This window comes from Thalassophryne amazonica, chromosome 17, assembly GCF_902500255.1.
Source record: "Thalassophryne amazonica chromosome 17, fThaAma1.1, whole genome shotgun sequence".
Taxonomy (NCBI): domain Eukaryota; kingdom Metazoa; phylum Chordata; class Actinopteri; order Batrachoidiformes; family Batrachoididae; genus Thalassophryne; species Thalassophryne amazonica.
This window is the reverse complement of record NC_047119.1, coordinates 41,670,254-41,685,612: the sequence shown is the minus strand read 5'-3', so window position 1 is coordinate 41,685,612 and position 15,359 is coordinate 41,670,254. Positions and strand designations below refer to the sequence as shown.

Genomic DNA, 15,359 nt, shown 5'->3' with positions numbered 1-15,359 from the left:
TGATGCTGAAAAACTAATTCATGCATTTATTTCCTCTAGGCTGGACTATTGTAATTCATTATTATCAGGTGTCCTAAAAGTTCCCTAAAAAGCCTTCAGTTGGTTCAGAATGCTGCAGCTAGAGTACTGACGGGGACTAGCAGGAGAGAGCATATCTCACCCGTGTTGGCCTCTCTTCATTGGCTTCCTGTTAATTCTAGAATAGAATTAAAATTCTTCTTCTTACCTTATAAGCTTTGAATAATCAGGTCCCATCTTATCTTAGGGACCTCGTAGTACCATATCACCCCCATTATGAGCGCTTCGCTCTCAGACTGCAGGCTTACTTGTAGTTCCTAGGGTTTGTAAGAGTAGAATGGGAGGCAGAGCCTTCAGCTTTCAGGCTCCTCTCCTGCGGAACCAGCTCCCAATTCAGATCAGGGAGACAGATACCCTCTCTACTTTTAAGATTAGGCTTAAAACTTTCCTTTTCGCTAAGGCTTATAGTTAGGGCTGGATCAGGTGACCCTGGACCATCCTTGGTTATGCTGCTTTAGACGTAGACTGTGGGGGGGTTCCCATGATGCACTGTTTCTTTCTCTTTTTGCTCCGTATGCATCACTCTGCATTTAATCATTAGTGATCGATCTCTGCCTCCCTCCACAGCATGTCTTTTTCCTGGTTCTTTCCCTCAGCCCCAACCAGTCTCAGCAGAAGACTGCCCCTCCCTGAGCCTGGTTCTGCTGGAGGTTTCTTCCTGTTAAAAGGGAGTTTTTCCTTCCCACTGTAGCCAAGTGCTTGCTCATAGGGGGTCGTTTTGACCGTTGGGGTTTTTCATAATTATTGTATGGCCTTGCCTTGCAGTATAGAGCGCCTTGGGGCAACTGTTTGTTGTGATTTGGCGCTATATAAAAAAAAAGTTGATTGATTGATTGATTGATTGATCTTCTTTTTTAACATCCTTTCTTGTACGTCCTTCCTCTTGTGTCAAGTGGTGCAGCCACTAATGTAATTTGATTACATGTGATTGCCAGTTAGTTTTGAATTGCCTTAAATCCAAGTGAGAACAGAGAATCCAGATTGGATCAAACTGTTTTAGAGTTACTGACTGAAATCATAAAAACAATAGCCTCCTGAATCGTCACTGGAATGTGACGGTGTCTGTTCCATAAAACCAAAAACCACGGGGAGCTGAAAGGCGAAAACCTCGCCACCGGAGATAACACACTTTCAGATCGTTCCAGACGCTTTGGAAAAACGGGACCATGAAGAGCAAAATGAGGCTGTGTGGAAAGAAAAAAGGCTGAATAAAAGCGTGAAATAAGAGAAATGTCGTGGAAAAGAAGACGATGAATGAAAACAGGTTTCAGGATTTGGTTTATCTGCCGATTCCGACGTCAGCGCGAACACGCAGCATTTTGACAACCTTCACACAAAGAATCGACACATCTTGCTTCTCTACACTTGATGTATTTTTGTGAGCTATAAATTCACCTTCAACACAAAGCGCTATAAACATAAACACCGCCGCACAATCCCAGTCAGTCCCGGCTGACACGCTCAACCCACGGTCATCACCAACCAGGATGTGGATTAGGTGTTTTAATTATTGAGAGATTTTGCTGCCGTTGTTTATTTCAGGATCATCCCTGGAAAGATAAAGCACACTTCAAACTCTTTCTAATCTCCTGGATGAAGCTGTACAGCGAGTGGCTTCACTCTGCCTGTCAAATCAGAAACCACCACAATCACAGCCGCCACCGCCGCCGCCCGTCTATTTCAGGTCTTGGCTGGTTTAGGTGTTTCTCCGCCGTTTGTTTCTGTGTCAGTAATGTTGGAAGAGAGAGAACGTAAATGTGGGGGGAAAAATGAGAATGAAGTTTTCAGCACAAAAACGGGATCTGAGGGATTTGATGAGATTTGGAACGAGTGTCCATAGCAGGGCCCAAAGCGGGGGGGGCGAGGATGTTTAAGGGGCAAAAGGGCAAACTATTGTATCCACACTACTTGTGCAACTGGACATTAGCAATGGAGGAAGTAGTTCCTCAAAGTAAGAAAGAATATTCTTTGTTCTTAACCCCTGATCTGTTCTTCAGTCTTCATGTTGACGTCTACAGGGGGGAATCTAGTTCCAGAGCCTGACTGCATGGTACCAGCACCTCATAAAGAAGATTCTGGGTTAAAACCTGGTGTCTGTGTGCATGTGGGTCATCTCACTGTTGTCCAGTTTCCTCTCACAGTCCAAAAAAAATGCAGACTAGAACTTATACTGTAGCAGTGAGTTCCTGTGTGTCCACTGAGACGAACTGCAGACCTCTCAAAAGACTTCTTTTTTTCCAGCAGACATGCCGTCGTTGTGTCTGAGCCCTCCTGAAAGAACCAGGATGGACTCTGATCCTTTTTTAACCTTCTGACCTTCTCCAGCCACTGAAGGTCGGTAACCACTAAGTCCTCAGGGCCCAAATTGAGAACTCAGTGATCCAAATCTGTGACAAACCTCACTTTTTAACAGTCATGGGGACGTGTGTGAGTGGCAAGATGCACCATGATTGGAGGACTACTTTTTGAAAAAGTCAAAAATTCTTAAAATTCTGCTCAAACTAAAAAGATGGAGAGAATCTACTTTTAGGTCCTGATTTGAACCAAACCAGAAAATCTTCCATCTCTTGGTTGAGTTGACCATCCCACCTCCAAAAAGAGAAGTATGCGAAAGTCACAAAAAACATTGCTGAAAAACTGCCAAAAAAGATCTACATTACTCATCCAGATTCACATCAACACCAAAACATAAAGACGAGAACTTGGTAAGATTTTATACATCATCTGTCCATCAAAACTTATCCCCAAATCCTTTTTATCTTCGCCACCTTCCACCTCATCCTTTTCTATTCACAAGCAAAGACGAAGAGAAAACCGCTGCTGCCGCCACCAGCAAACGTTCCGCTTTAGCGGAGAAATGTGGGTGCGGGCAGATCCAGCCCCGATGGCACGGCTGATTTTTGTTCGCCTAATTGGCATAGCTTATTAAATCACAGTTCAGAGCAGAGAGGGAGGGGGAAAAATGAGGGGGCAGCTTTAATAAAATCCTCTCTGCCGTTTGATTCGATGTCTTGTACCGAGACAGATAACGCGTTTTGCCGCCGCCCTCTTGTCTCTATTCAGTCAAATCTGGCTCCGTTATGCCCGTCACTCAAAACACACTGATCACTTTCAGAACGGAGCCAGCAGTTGACTCCACCTCCCACCGTTTGTGTGCATGTCTGCCGAGACGGCGCAGAACGACTTAAAACAGCCACCCGTGCTCTTAATTGTGGTGAGGATTAGGGATTAATAGGCATTTTTATCCATAATGGTAAATATTATTAGCTCCATTTTCTCTGCTAATGCTAATAATGACTGTGCTAATAATGGCAGTGATTTCAGGGATGGTGTCTGCAGAGCTCAGCGTGGATTTGTCAAGGGGTTTTTTATTTGACAAAACTCAAGAGACTGACGTGCCGCTTGCTTCGCCGGGCCGACTCACCACCGAGTCAAAGCTCCAGATGTTTTCCCAAAAGATGATGTGGAGCCATTTACATTTTGCTCACTTTGGCTTCTTGAACAACAAAGTTTGAAGTTTGCTTCTTTTTTCCTCTTGCCAAAAATGTATGGGGTTGCCTTTGTTTCTTCTGTCAGGATTATTTTAAACCATATCCAACCATTTGCTTCCGTTCAGTCCATGTGGGGGTTGCACCTGCACATTGGCTGGAAAGTATCCCAGCATGCACTGGGTGTGACATAACTTACACTGTGGACAGGTCACCGTCCGCTACAGTCAAAGTCACCAATAAAACCGTAAGACTGGAGGACAAGGACAAACAGATACTCTGTTAGAACATGAACCACCATCCCCCTCCCCCGTGACGCTGTTGATTGTTTTAACAAGACAAAGTATTTCAATTTTAGAGACATTGTCAAAGAGTTAAGTACACATGCACTCAATTGCAGTTCATGCCTGTCACCTAAAAAAAACAAACAAACAAACAAACAAAAATTTTAAAAATCTGTTAAAACTTTTCAGGGTGTTCAAAATCCTTTTTAAAATGTATATTCTATTTTATTTATTTTTGATTTTTACAGTTTTCAGGGTGTTATTAAAAAAATATTATTAATTTCAATTTTATCTTTGAAGAATTTCTTCTCCATGGAAGACCTTCACTAAACTCTTAAATGAGGCCCAAATGCACATCTTATTTATTCTCCCTGACAAAGACAAAAATATTAATAATAATAATAAATAAATAAATATTAGCTTTTAAGACCCACCCCTGTGATAGGCCACTTTTAATTTGGGCTGGGCTGTGATTTGTCTGCTGAACTTTCGATGGGAGACACTGAATTCCTAGTGAGAAACCCCGCCCCTTTCAGCAGCAGGTTACTGGGGGAAATGATGTGCAGCAACAAACAGCGGTCAGACGTCACACCCTGTAGTGACAAAGAACGTCATAAAATTTAATCTTTATTTAACCAGGTTAGTCCCATTGAGATCGAGATCTCTTTTGCAAAGGAGACCTGGACAATTATAAAGTTTCCAACTCACCTAACCTGCATGTCTTTGGATGTGGGAGGAATCCAGAGCACCCAGAGAGAACCCACACAAACTCCACACAGAAAGGCCACAGGAGGAGTTGATCCCATGACCTTCTTGCTGTGAGGCAACAGTGCTAACCACTAATCCACAGTGCTGCCCATAAAAAAAAAAAAAGATGCTCTGGACTTGTAAGTTAACAGGCTCCATCTTAGAAATAACCACGAAGCAGAGTTTAAACATACTGAAGACCAGCAGTGGTTTAAAAGACATTTCCCAACTTGTGGTGAGCAGCATGCCCCCCACCTCCTTAACCACACTGTCAGATCTAATACATACAGATTTCTTTTTAGCACTTTAAATTCTTGTTACACTGACTGCGTCTGGTCACTGAACTCTGGATTTAACAGGGAAATTAAGCATCTTGTTTGAGGGTACGAGCCTCCATCATGTCCTCACAAAGCTGCCGCTGATCAGAACTATTTTTGATTGGTTTAGATATCAATCAGTGTGTTCCAGTACCATGACAATGCTGCCAACTCCCCCCACAGTATGTGGACCAGATTCAGTCTCAGTGTGTCCCTGCATCTGGCCCGGCCCCAGCCTTTGGAAAACCGTACAGCGAGCTGCTCTCACGCTTGTGGAGGTCTATAGAGTTCTAATTAGCTGCATTCACAAACAGTGCCAGGCTCATCAAAATGCCGAGGCCTGCAGAACGCCACAGCAGGGGTGAGCACAGTCAGCCATTGTGAAGTGTCTTCTGGCTGTTTGTGTGTTTGTGCATCCCCCCCAAAAAAATAAATAAAAAAATTGAAGCTACACGCCGTAGCAGCAAACTGAAGACAAACAACCACCACAAATTACAGCCAAACATGCAAAGCCCGTCAGAAGATTTTGTTGTTGTTCAGCGCATTTGTATGCAGAGCACATCAGCAAACTGCAGCGCACAAACAACAACAACCAAAAAACAAAGACAACATCTCAGCGTCACCATGCTTTCAAACCAGCAAACAAAATGGCTTCCGCACGTCATTTACAGAAGTCTCTAAACACAAACACATCGGGATTTGTTCTTCTGTGTCCAAAAGAGGTTAAAACCTCAACAAAGGATCATTTTACACTACAAAATACATAAACAAGACGACAAAAGGGCCGACAGACGACGCTCACCCCTTTGACCCGTCAATGACATCATCAACCATCACCCAGAGGCTGAACAAGATTAAAGACAGGCAACCATTTTGACAAGATTTACACTTAAAAACTAAGAACAATAAATGTGTTTTAGTGATTTCTGTTTACAGTCAAACTCCAGCTGTAAACACAAAGAGAGACAGAGACTGAAGTAGGGGTGCAACCATACACCAGCTCCACGATATGACACAACATACACAACAACATCACTGTTCACAGCAAATATGTACAAAGTAATAAGTGGTGAATGTTTAACTTCAAAGCAACTAATTATTCTGGAGCAGAAATTGTAATCCTTGATCTCATCTGTTTCCGACTTGTATATTTCATAAACCATTTGATTCTTCTGCAAGAGATTCTTATTTCTTCCGTGTGGCAGCATTGAGATACATGGTGTTCAGTCACAATCAGTGGAAAAAAAAAAGTCTGAACCTTAAAGAAAACTGAACATTTAAAGAATGGGAGCAAAATTCCACCCAAAACTGTTTAATGGCAAAATGTAAAGGTTTATACACACAGCACATCAGCAAACAACAGCTTCAAAAGAACACAAACAACAACAAAGATGGCACCTCAGGATCTCAAAACCTCAGTGCCACTATGATGATGAAGCATTCCACCGAGATAACCTCAAATCTGTTGGTGACCTTTGACCTGGACCTACAGGGGCACAGAGGTATGTGCCGTTCAGCCGCAAAAAGTTAATTAAAAAAAAGTCTGAACCCTAAAAAAGTAACTTTTAAACAATAGGGGGAGGGAGGTCCCCTATAAAATGGTAGTCAAAGCCTCCACAATGTCAGAACACACACACACACACACACACACACACACACACACACACACACACACACACACACACACACAGGAAAGAACAAATCAGAAAAACAGGAAGTCTCCTTCAGGATTCAACTTTAACAGCTGAAAAACAGTCATTCCAAAATAACATCACACACACACGACTGTAATGTGGGGCAGCAATGAAAATGTTTGACGTGCATGTTCGTACTTCATAGTTGGCCTTTTTGACGTAACATGAAATAACTCTGGATCGACTCCAGAACTCTCCTTCCAGCTGGATGTACCTGAAACATCTCAGGTCTGCAATCTCACGTTCCACTTTTACCTCACGTGTGAACCAAACCTTAAGATATGTGAACACCTTAACTCAAGAGGAGCTACTCATGAACGACCCAGAGTCTAACCAATATGCTGCCTTCTAAAAAAAAAAAAAAATGCCTTAAAGGCAAATCTGGAGCTGCTAATTCTCATCTGGAAGGCTTCATGTGCTCTGAAAACATCTCGATAAGCTCAAGAAGTTAGAAAGAAGAGAGAGAGATCTAAATAATGGAACCTCAAACACTGCTCATGAAAAACAGTGACAAGGTTCAGCCCAGATCGTCCCAAACACCCTGTTATAATCACTACGTATTATTAGGGCTGCAACGAACCATTAAATTCATCACGGTTTTGTCCATCAATTACTTTTGTGATTCATCCATTTGTAGTTAGGTCCATAAAATGTCAAAAAATTGAAAGGTGTCATTCAGTGTTCTCTCAAGATAACTCCTTCAAAGGTCTTGTTTTGTCCACAGGTCAAAGACATTCAGTTTAGATCAGAGTCAGGCAGCGAGTAAAATAAATCAGAAAATGTTCACTTTTAAGAAGCTGAAATCATAGAATTTTGATTAAAAAAAAGACTCAAAGCAGTGAATCATTTATCAATTATCAAAACAGTTGGCAGAGACTCTGATCCATGCCTTTGTCTCTTCTAGATTGGATTACTGCAACATTCTACTCTCTGGTTTACCACAGTCCAGCATCAGCAGAATGGAAGTAAATTATCTGTGAATGATGGGTGAAAATACATCTTACTGTTAATCAATGAATTCTTTAAATAAAGTTGTGGAAATCAGTTGTGGAAATGGACTGAATGATTATGAACTCTTAAATCAGTCACATAATCTGGTTCTGGTCTTGTGTCGAGTGCAGTACACAGATTCTGTACTCGCTTTTCACATATACATGAATGATGGATGCTGTTGCACTTTTACTGCAGGAAAATAATCTAAGTATTGTGTCCTCACAGAGTGCAATCCTTCATTGATGACCAACAGTTCTCAGTTGTTTTTGTCCTGAAATGTAATGAAGTACCGCTGGGGGCAGTGTTTGAACAGAGTACAAAAGAAAGGCATCAGAGGGCTGATGCCTACTCTGGAAGCTCTCTACACTGTCACATAAAAGTGAATATACAGCTGTCTGTAGTGGTGTTTTTAGCTATGAATGACTTCATCATAAGGACTTCATGATGAAGTCACTCATACCAAACAATTACAGATATTTTTCTAATCAATATATGCTTTAGACCATCCATGTAGCCTTCTTAGTTGTTGAGATATTACAAAAAAGTTGTTTCCTGATCATATTTTCCATGACCTTCACATTTGACCTTTGACCAAACTAGTCCAAAATCTAATCACCTCCAGATGTCTATGCAAGTAATATTCCCACCAACTTTGAAGAAATCCATCCAGCTCTTTTTGAGTTATCCTGTCCACAGACACACAGACCCTCACACTCCAGGGGGCACTGCTGAGCCGGTAATGGAGTAAGACGTGGATTCTAGAAGCTCCCGCTTTTCTCGTCTTCGATTGTTATTTACAGTGTTTCCAGCATTTTTTAGCCTTATTATTATTTTTTAACATTTTTTTCTGTACTTCGGGCCATTGTGACACCAGGCGACAATGACCTGAAAGAGCAACAAAAGCCATCCCATGAATCAGTCACAAACATGCCCTCCTCAACAAGCTCGAGCCGTGGCTTCTTCTGATGCGTCTCCACCTGCTGCTTGTGCTTCTCCCCGACCACATAGTACAGCAGATAACTGTTCAAATCCAGTTACAAGCACCAAAATTTGACTGTGTATACCTTTTGGTACATATTGTAGAAAAATAATGTTAGCCATTTGAATTTTCAATAGGGGGCCAAGTAGGGGTCAATTGAAGAAGTGCATATGGGTCAAAAAATGTTCCAATCATATTGAAAGCTACACCACATTATGTGTCTGATCACAAAGATTCCAAAAAGGTATAGTTTGGACTATCTATAACTGAATGTTCTAGAGTTATGGGGTAAAAACAGCAAGAATGGTGACAAAGGTCAGTTTCAGTTTGTACAGGGGTCAAAAGTTAAAGTTGCTCCAGTTTTGGTAAAACGTGGTGCAAATTATTGGTTGAACTAACAGGATTAAAAAATGGAATAGTTCTGACTGTGTTGAATGTTTGGTCTCCAAAGTAAAGGTCAAACAACGTCGACGTCCATTGGATTCTATGTGACATATGTTACCCCGTAACATGATAACTATAAGCATGACACATGGTGCAAACTATTCATTTTTAAAATCCTACTAACTCAACCAATAATTTGCACCATGTTTTACCATAATTGGAGCAACTTTAACTTTTGACCCCTGTAAAAACTGAACGTGACCACTGTCGCCATGCTTGCTGTTTTTTCCCCATAACTCCAGAACATTCAGTCACAGATAGTCCAAACTATCTTTGTGATCAGACACATAATGTGGTGTAGCTTTCAATATGACTGGAACATTTTTTTTACCCCATGCAGTTTTTCATTTGACCCCTACTTGGCCCCTATTGAAAATTAAAATATTGGAAAAAAAATTTTACCCCACGCAGTTTTTCATTTGACCCCTACTTGGCCCCTATTGAAAATTCAAATGGCTAACATTATTTTTCTATAATATGTACCAAAAGGTATACACAGTCAAAGTTTGGTGCTTGTAACTGGATTTGAAGGATTCCTCTGCAAATATTCTGTTATCTGCTGCATTAACAGTGCATACTCGATATGCAAGATCTGAAACACCAGTTCGCAGCTGCTATGAGGAAAGAGATGTCAGTTCTTAAAACCAAACTTCACTCGGCTTTTCACTCTGTACGGGAAGATGCTTTGGTACCTATCAGGCTTGATTCACAATCTTTGAAGACAAAATTAGCAACCAACAAAGCTGCTGCTGAAGCTAACCTGTTAGCACTGAAAGGTACTCTGGGGGAAATGGAACATTTGGTCACGAGCTGCTCTGATGATGTTGCAGCCATGAAAATTACAGTTCAAATCCTCACAGCTAATTTAACCAAATGTGAAGATTTGGAGGCCACATCCAGACAAAACAATATTAGGATTGCAGGAGTACCAGAAGGCCCCAACAGCAGCACGACTGTTGCTGTGGCCAATCTGCTAAAAGAAGCATTCTGCCTTGAAAAAGAACCAGTCCCATCAAACTCTTCTACCCAAATCCAAGCCTGATGCATGGCCACGAGCCATTGTTGCTAGATTTCTACACCATGGTGACTGCGTCGATATTTTGTGGTCGACGGAGGACGTCTGTAATGGTCCGTTTTATCCAGTGCGGCTCTGCATCACTCATTAAAAAAAAAAAGTCCCTTTAGCTGCTCCCTTGTTGTGCACTCGGGGTCGCCACAGCAAATCCAAGGTGGATCTGCATGTTGAATTGGCACAAGTTTTACGCTGGATGCTCTTCCTGATGCAACTCCACATTACATGGGGAAATGTGGCACGGGTGGGGTTTGAACCAGGAACCTTCCACATTGAAACCAAGCGCACTGGTGAGTGCGCTTGCACCTGCTTCCACTTGGCCACCACCTGCATTCAATGATGTCAGACGGCTTCTACGGTCGATGGAGGGCGTCCAATACAGTTTGTTTTATCCAGCGCTCCTCCGTATCACTCATAATGGGGTTGAGAGAGACTTTTGCTCTGCTGAGGATGCCAAACATTACACTGAGATATTGATCAATAAATGAACTGGTTGATCTACGGTGGTATTATCCTTCATATCTGGGTTTGTAATTGCATTATAAGTTAGTGTTTTTGCTTTTTTCCATGGAATGATTTTAACCCATATTGCTGCTACAAGTTTCTAACAGAGTAGCCAGTTTGCACATAACGTTCTTAAACAAACAGACTTGCTTTCATTCTGAAAAGAAAAAAAAAAGAGAAAGAGAAATCAAAAGTAAAGGGAAGGAGGGAAAAAATAAAGGGGGAAAAAATTATTAAATACTTGTTGGTATTTTTTAACATGTTTCAGTTCCTGATTTAGATACGCTTCTTCTTTTTATACTCTGTTATATTCCAGATTCATATGTTGTTGTTTTTTTTTGTTGTTTTGTTTTTTGAAACACAGCAGGTTTTAATAATAATGTTTATAGGGGAGACTGTCGCACACTTGACTACTTAGCAGTTTATTAGTTGGTCATGAGTTGAAGAATGGCTACACGCCATTTTATTTAGAGACAAGTACATTTTGTGTGTGTGCGTTACCCCTTAAGCCTCCACTTCAAGCTGTAATTTTATTTATTTGGAGAACTTTCTTCATCTACTAATTGCATTTTCAGTATGCTGCTCCCACCCCCACCACTCCTCTTTTTATGGTTGCTGTGGGTTCAGTACCATAAACGTTGATTTGGTATCTCCAACTTGCTCTGAGTAGAGGACACTTTGACATGGGTTCCTTCTTGCTTATTTAATTTTTTTTTTTTTTTTTTTAACAATGCTAAAGTGCCCAATGCACCCCCCTACCCACATTTTTTTCTTCCTTACGTCAATGGTACTGTTGATTTGGTGCAATGTTGTTATTCCCCAAGGTGGCTTGTTGATGGATTTTTTCTTCCACTCCTGCAAGCCACTATACATAATTTGTTGTTTTGGAGTTTTTCACTGCTGTCCCTTATTTTTAATGGAACTTTTGGTGTTAGCTTGTCTCGCTCAGGCTTTGTGGAGTCTTATTTTTTGTTGTTGGAGAATGGCTGACTATAACAGAACTCCCAGCACTGCCGGAACAGGCTCATGTGTCAGATTCATCAGTTTGAATGTTAAAGGAATGGGTAATGAGATTAAAAGATCCAAAGTTCTTTACCACCTGAACTGCTCAAACCCTGATGTAGTATTTTTACAGGAGACACATCTGTGGAACAAGGATCATCATAGGTTTCATTGGCCATGGGTGAGTCAACCTTATCACTCCAACTTTAACTCGAAATCAAGAGAGGTTGCCCATCTTAATTCATAAGAAAACACAATTTGATACCCACAAATGTTGTTGTCGTCCATTCCGCTGCTCCCGTTTTGTTCGGGGTCACCATAGAGGATACAACCAGATCCACATTGGTATTTGGCACAATTTTAACGCCGGATGCCCTTCCTGACACAACTCCAGTATAACCTGGACAAACACACAGGCGCTGGTGTTCCAAAGAGGTCTTTGTACCCACAAATGTAATTGCTGATAAAAGTGGATGGTACCTCATTATTGCAGGGACACAAATGCAGAAGAAGGTTTTGCTGGTTAACGTTTATGCCCCAAATTTTGATGACACTGAATTTGCTAACAAACTATTAAGGAGTCTTCCATTTGTAGATACACATTTTCTAATATTTGGAGGGGATCTCAACTGTGTTCTAGACCAGTTATTGGATCGATCTAATCCCTGTAATTTATGTCACTCTGTTACGTCTACAACCCCTGGCAAAAATTATGGAATCACCGGCCTCGGAGGATGTTCATTCAGGTGTTTAATTTTGTAGAAAAAAAGCAGATCACAGACATGACACAAAACTAAAGTCATTTCAAATGGCAACTTTCTGGCTTTAAGAAACACTATAAGAAATCAAGAAAAAAAGATTGTGGCAGTCAGTAACGGTTACTTTTTTAGACCAAGCAGAGGAAAAAAATATGGACTCACTCAATTCTGAGGAATAAATTATGGAATCACCCTGTAAATTTCCATCCCCAAAACTAACACCTGCATCAAATCACATCTGCTCGTTGACATTAACCCTATGTCATGAAATTGACCCTATGTGTCTTTTTGCAAGGAATGTTTTCACAGTTTTTGCTCTATGGCAAGATGCATTATCTTCTTGAAAAATGATTTCATCATCCTTAAACATCAGAAAAGTGTCCAAAATATCAACGTAAACTTGTGCATTTATTGATGATGTAATGACAGCCATCTCCCCAGTGCCTTTACCTGACATGCAGCCCCATATCATCAATGACTGTGGAAATTTACATGTTCTCTTCAGGCAGTCATCTTTATAAATCTCATTGGAATGGCACCAAACAAAAGTTCCAGCATCATCACCTTGCCCAATGCAGATTCGAGATTCATCACTGAATATGACTTTCATCCAGTCATCCACAGTCCACGATTGCTTTTCTTTAGCCCATTGTAACCTTGTTTTTTTCTGTTTAGGTGTTAATGATGGCTTTCATTTAGCTTTTCTGTATGTAAATCCCATTTCCTTTAGGCGGTTTCTTACAGTTCGGTCACAGACGTTGACTCCAGTTTCCTCCCATTCGTTTCTCATTTGTTTTGTTGTGCATTTTCGATTTTTGAGACATATTGTTTTAAGTTTTCTGTCTTGACGCTTTGATGTCTTCCTTGGTCTACCAGTATGTTTGCCTTTAACAACCTTCCCATGTTGTTTGTATTTGGTCCAGAGTTTAGACACAGCTGACTGTGAACAACCAACATCTTTTGTAACATTGCGTGATGATTTACCCTCTTTTAAGAGTTTGATAATCCTCTCCTTTGTTTCAACTGACATCTCTCGTGTTGGAGGCATGATTCATGTCAGTCCACTTGGTGCAACAGCTCTCCAAGGTGTGATCACTCCTTTTTAGATGCAGACTAACAAGCAGATGTGATTTGATGCAGGTGTTAGTTTTGGGGATGAAAATGTACAGGGTGATTCCATAATTTATTCCTCAGAATTGAGTGAGTCCATATTTTTTTCCTCTGCTTGGTCTAAAAAAAGTAACCATTACTGACTACCACAATCTTTTTTTCTTGATTTCTTATAGTGTTTCTTAAAGCCAGAAAGTTGCCATTTGAAATGACTTTAGTTTTGTGTCATGTCTGTGATCTGCTTTTTTTCTACAAAATTAAACAACTGAATGAACATGCTGCGAGGCCGGTGATTCCATAATTTTTGCCAGGGGTTGTACAATATTTTACGATTTTATGCTGCATAATGGTGTTGTTGACCCTTGGATATCTCGTAATCCCTCTTCCAAAAAAATTATTTTTTTCCCCTCAGTTTATTGGTCTTATTCTAAAATTGACTGCTTTCTAATAGATAGTACTCTCAATACAAAGGTAGTGGACACAGATTATTTAAGCATTGCAATTTCCGAGCATGCACCTGTTTTGTTAAGCATTCAGTTTGTTAATTAAAGATGAGCCCCCCACCCCTGTCAGACAAGAAATTCTGCCAATTTATCTATACTACTGATGATTTCTTTGAATTTAATTATAACAAATATTGTACTTGTTCATTACTTTGGGAAACACTCTAATCTTATTTTAGAGGGCAAATTATCTCCTACTCAGCACATTCCACAAAAAAACTAAACTCCAGACTCAGTGAGATTTCATTGTCTTTTTGTGCTATAGATCAGAGATGCAGTCTGAATCTCTCTCCAGAACTATTTAAATAACATCTTTTGCTATTATGCACTCGAAACATAACTATGAGCATGGTGACAAGCCAAGTCCTTTGTTGGTTCATCAGCTAAAGCGAGAGGTTGCCTCGCATCTGATACACCAATTTAGAAATACCGCTCATGTTCTTACTGCTGATCCCACTGAAATCAATGCTATTTTTAAATCTTTTAATTCTGCATTATACTCTTCTGAATTCCATAATGTTGCCTCCAAAGTGAAGAAGTTTCTCAGCGGTCTTACGGCCCAGTCACACAGCACTTAACGAAAGGCAACGAAGCCCTGACGAAACAAGAAATCTGGACTTTTGTTGACTTTCGTTGGCATTGTTAAACCTTCGCGCAGCTTCATTCCTGCAGCTGGTGCTTCGTCAGGAATTTCAAACTGTTGAAAAATTTGAACGACAGGCAACAAAAACCTCAATTCGTCCATGTTTCGTTTTGCTGTCGTTCTTGACGTTTTTTTAATCGTTTTAGTTTTTGTAATGTTATTGTTTAATTTGACTTCATTCGAGCAGCTGAATGTTTTCACACTGTGCAGAAGCCAGTTTGTGAGCGCTGAGGCTGCTGTGTTCATGTACTGTGGGAAATTATAGAGCAAACTCAGCCTGTTTACTTGGATTTTTTTTTCTGGGTGGAGAGTCAGGTTCAATGGTCTCAGTCACCTTATATAGGGAAGAATTAATCTTTTGTGTCGATACAATTAATTATTTTGCCACAAACAACTGCTGAATTTGAAACAACAAAAATGTGTATTTTCCGATGGTACATGAATGCAGCGGTAGCGAGAGCAGCAGCTCCTGCATGCTCTTATTATTTTTTATTAAATATAACAATATCAGTGTAGGAATGACAATCCAGTCCTTTTGTACATGTGGCCACAGGTAGATAATTCAAAAGATTATATAAAGAGCTGTTCTGGAAGCTGCAGCTGGTGGAAATAACCGCATATGAGAGTCAATGTGTGGCATTCACACGCACTGATCAATTTACTGTTCTGATATACTCAATCAACTTTACACATATTTATTCCCTGTTTTGACAGTTTTCTGTTATAAATCAATATATATGGCT

The 15,359-nt window shown here is 40.5% G+C and overlaps 1 protein-coding gene across 2 annotated transcripts in view; it reads right to left on the bottom strand.

The window, feature by feature from the left end:
* Positions 1-15,359, bottom strand: part of LOC117529755 (transcription factor 4-like) — a 77,086-nt gene that overhangs the window by 41,676 nt on the left and 20,051 nt on the right. The gene's annotated exons all lie outside the window — the stretch shown is intronic.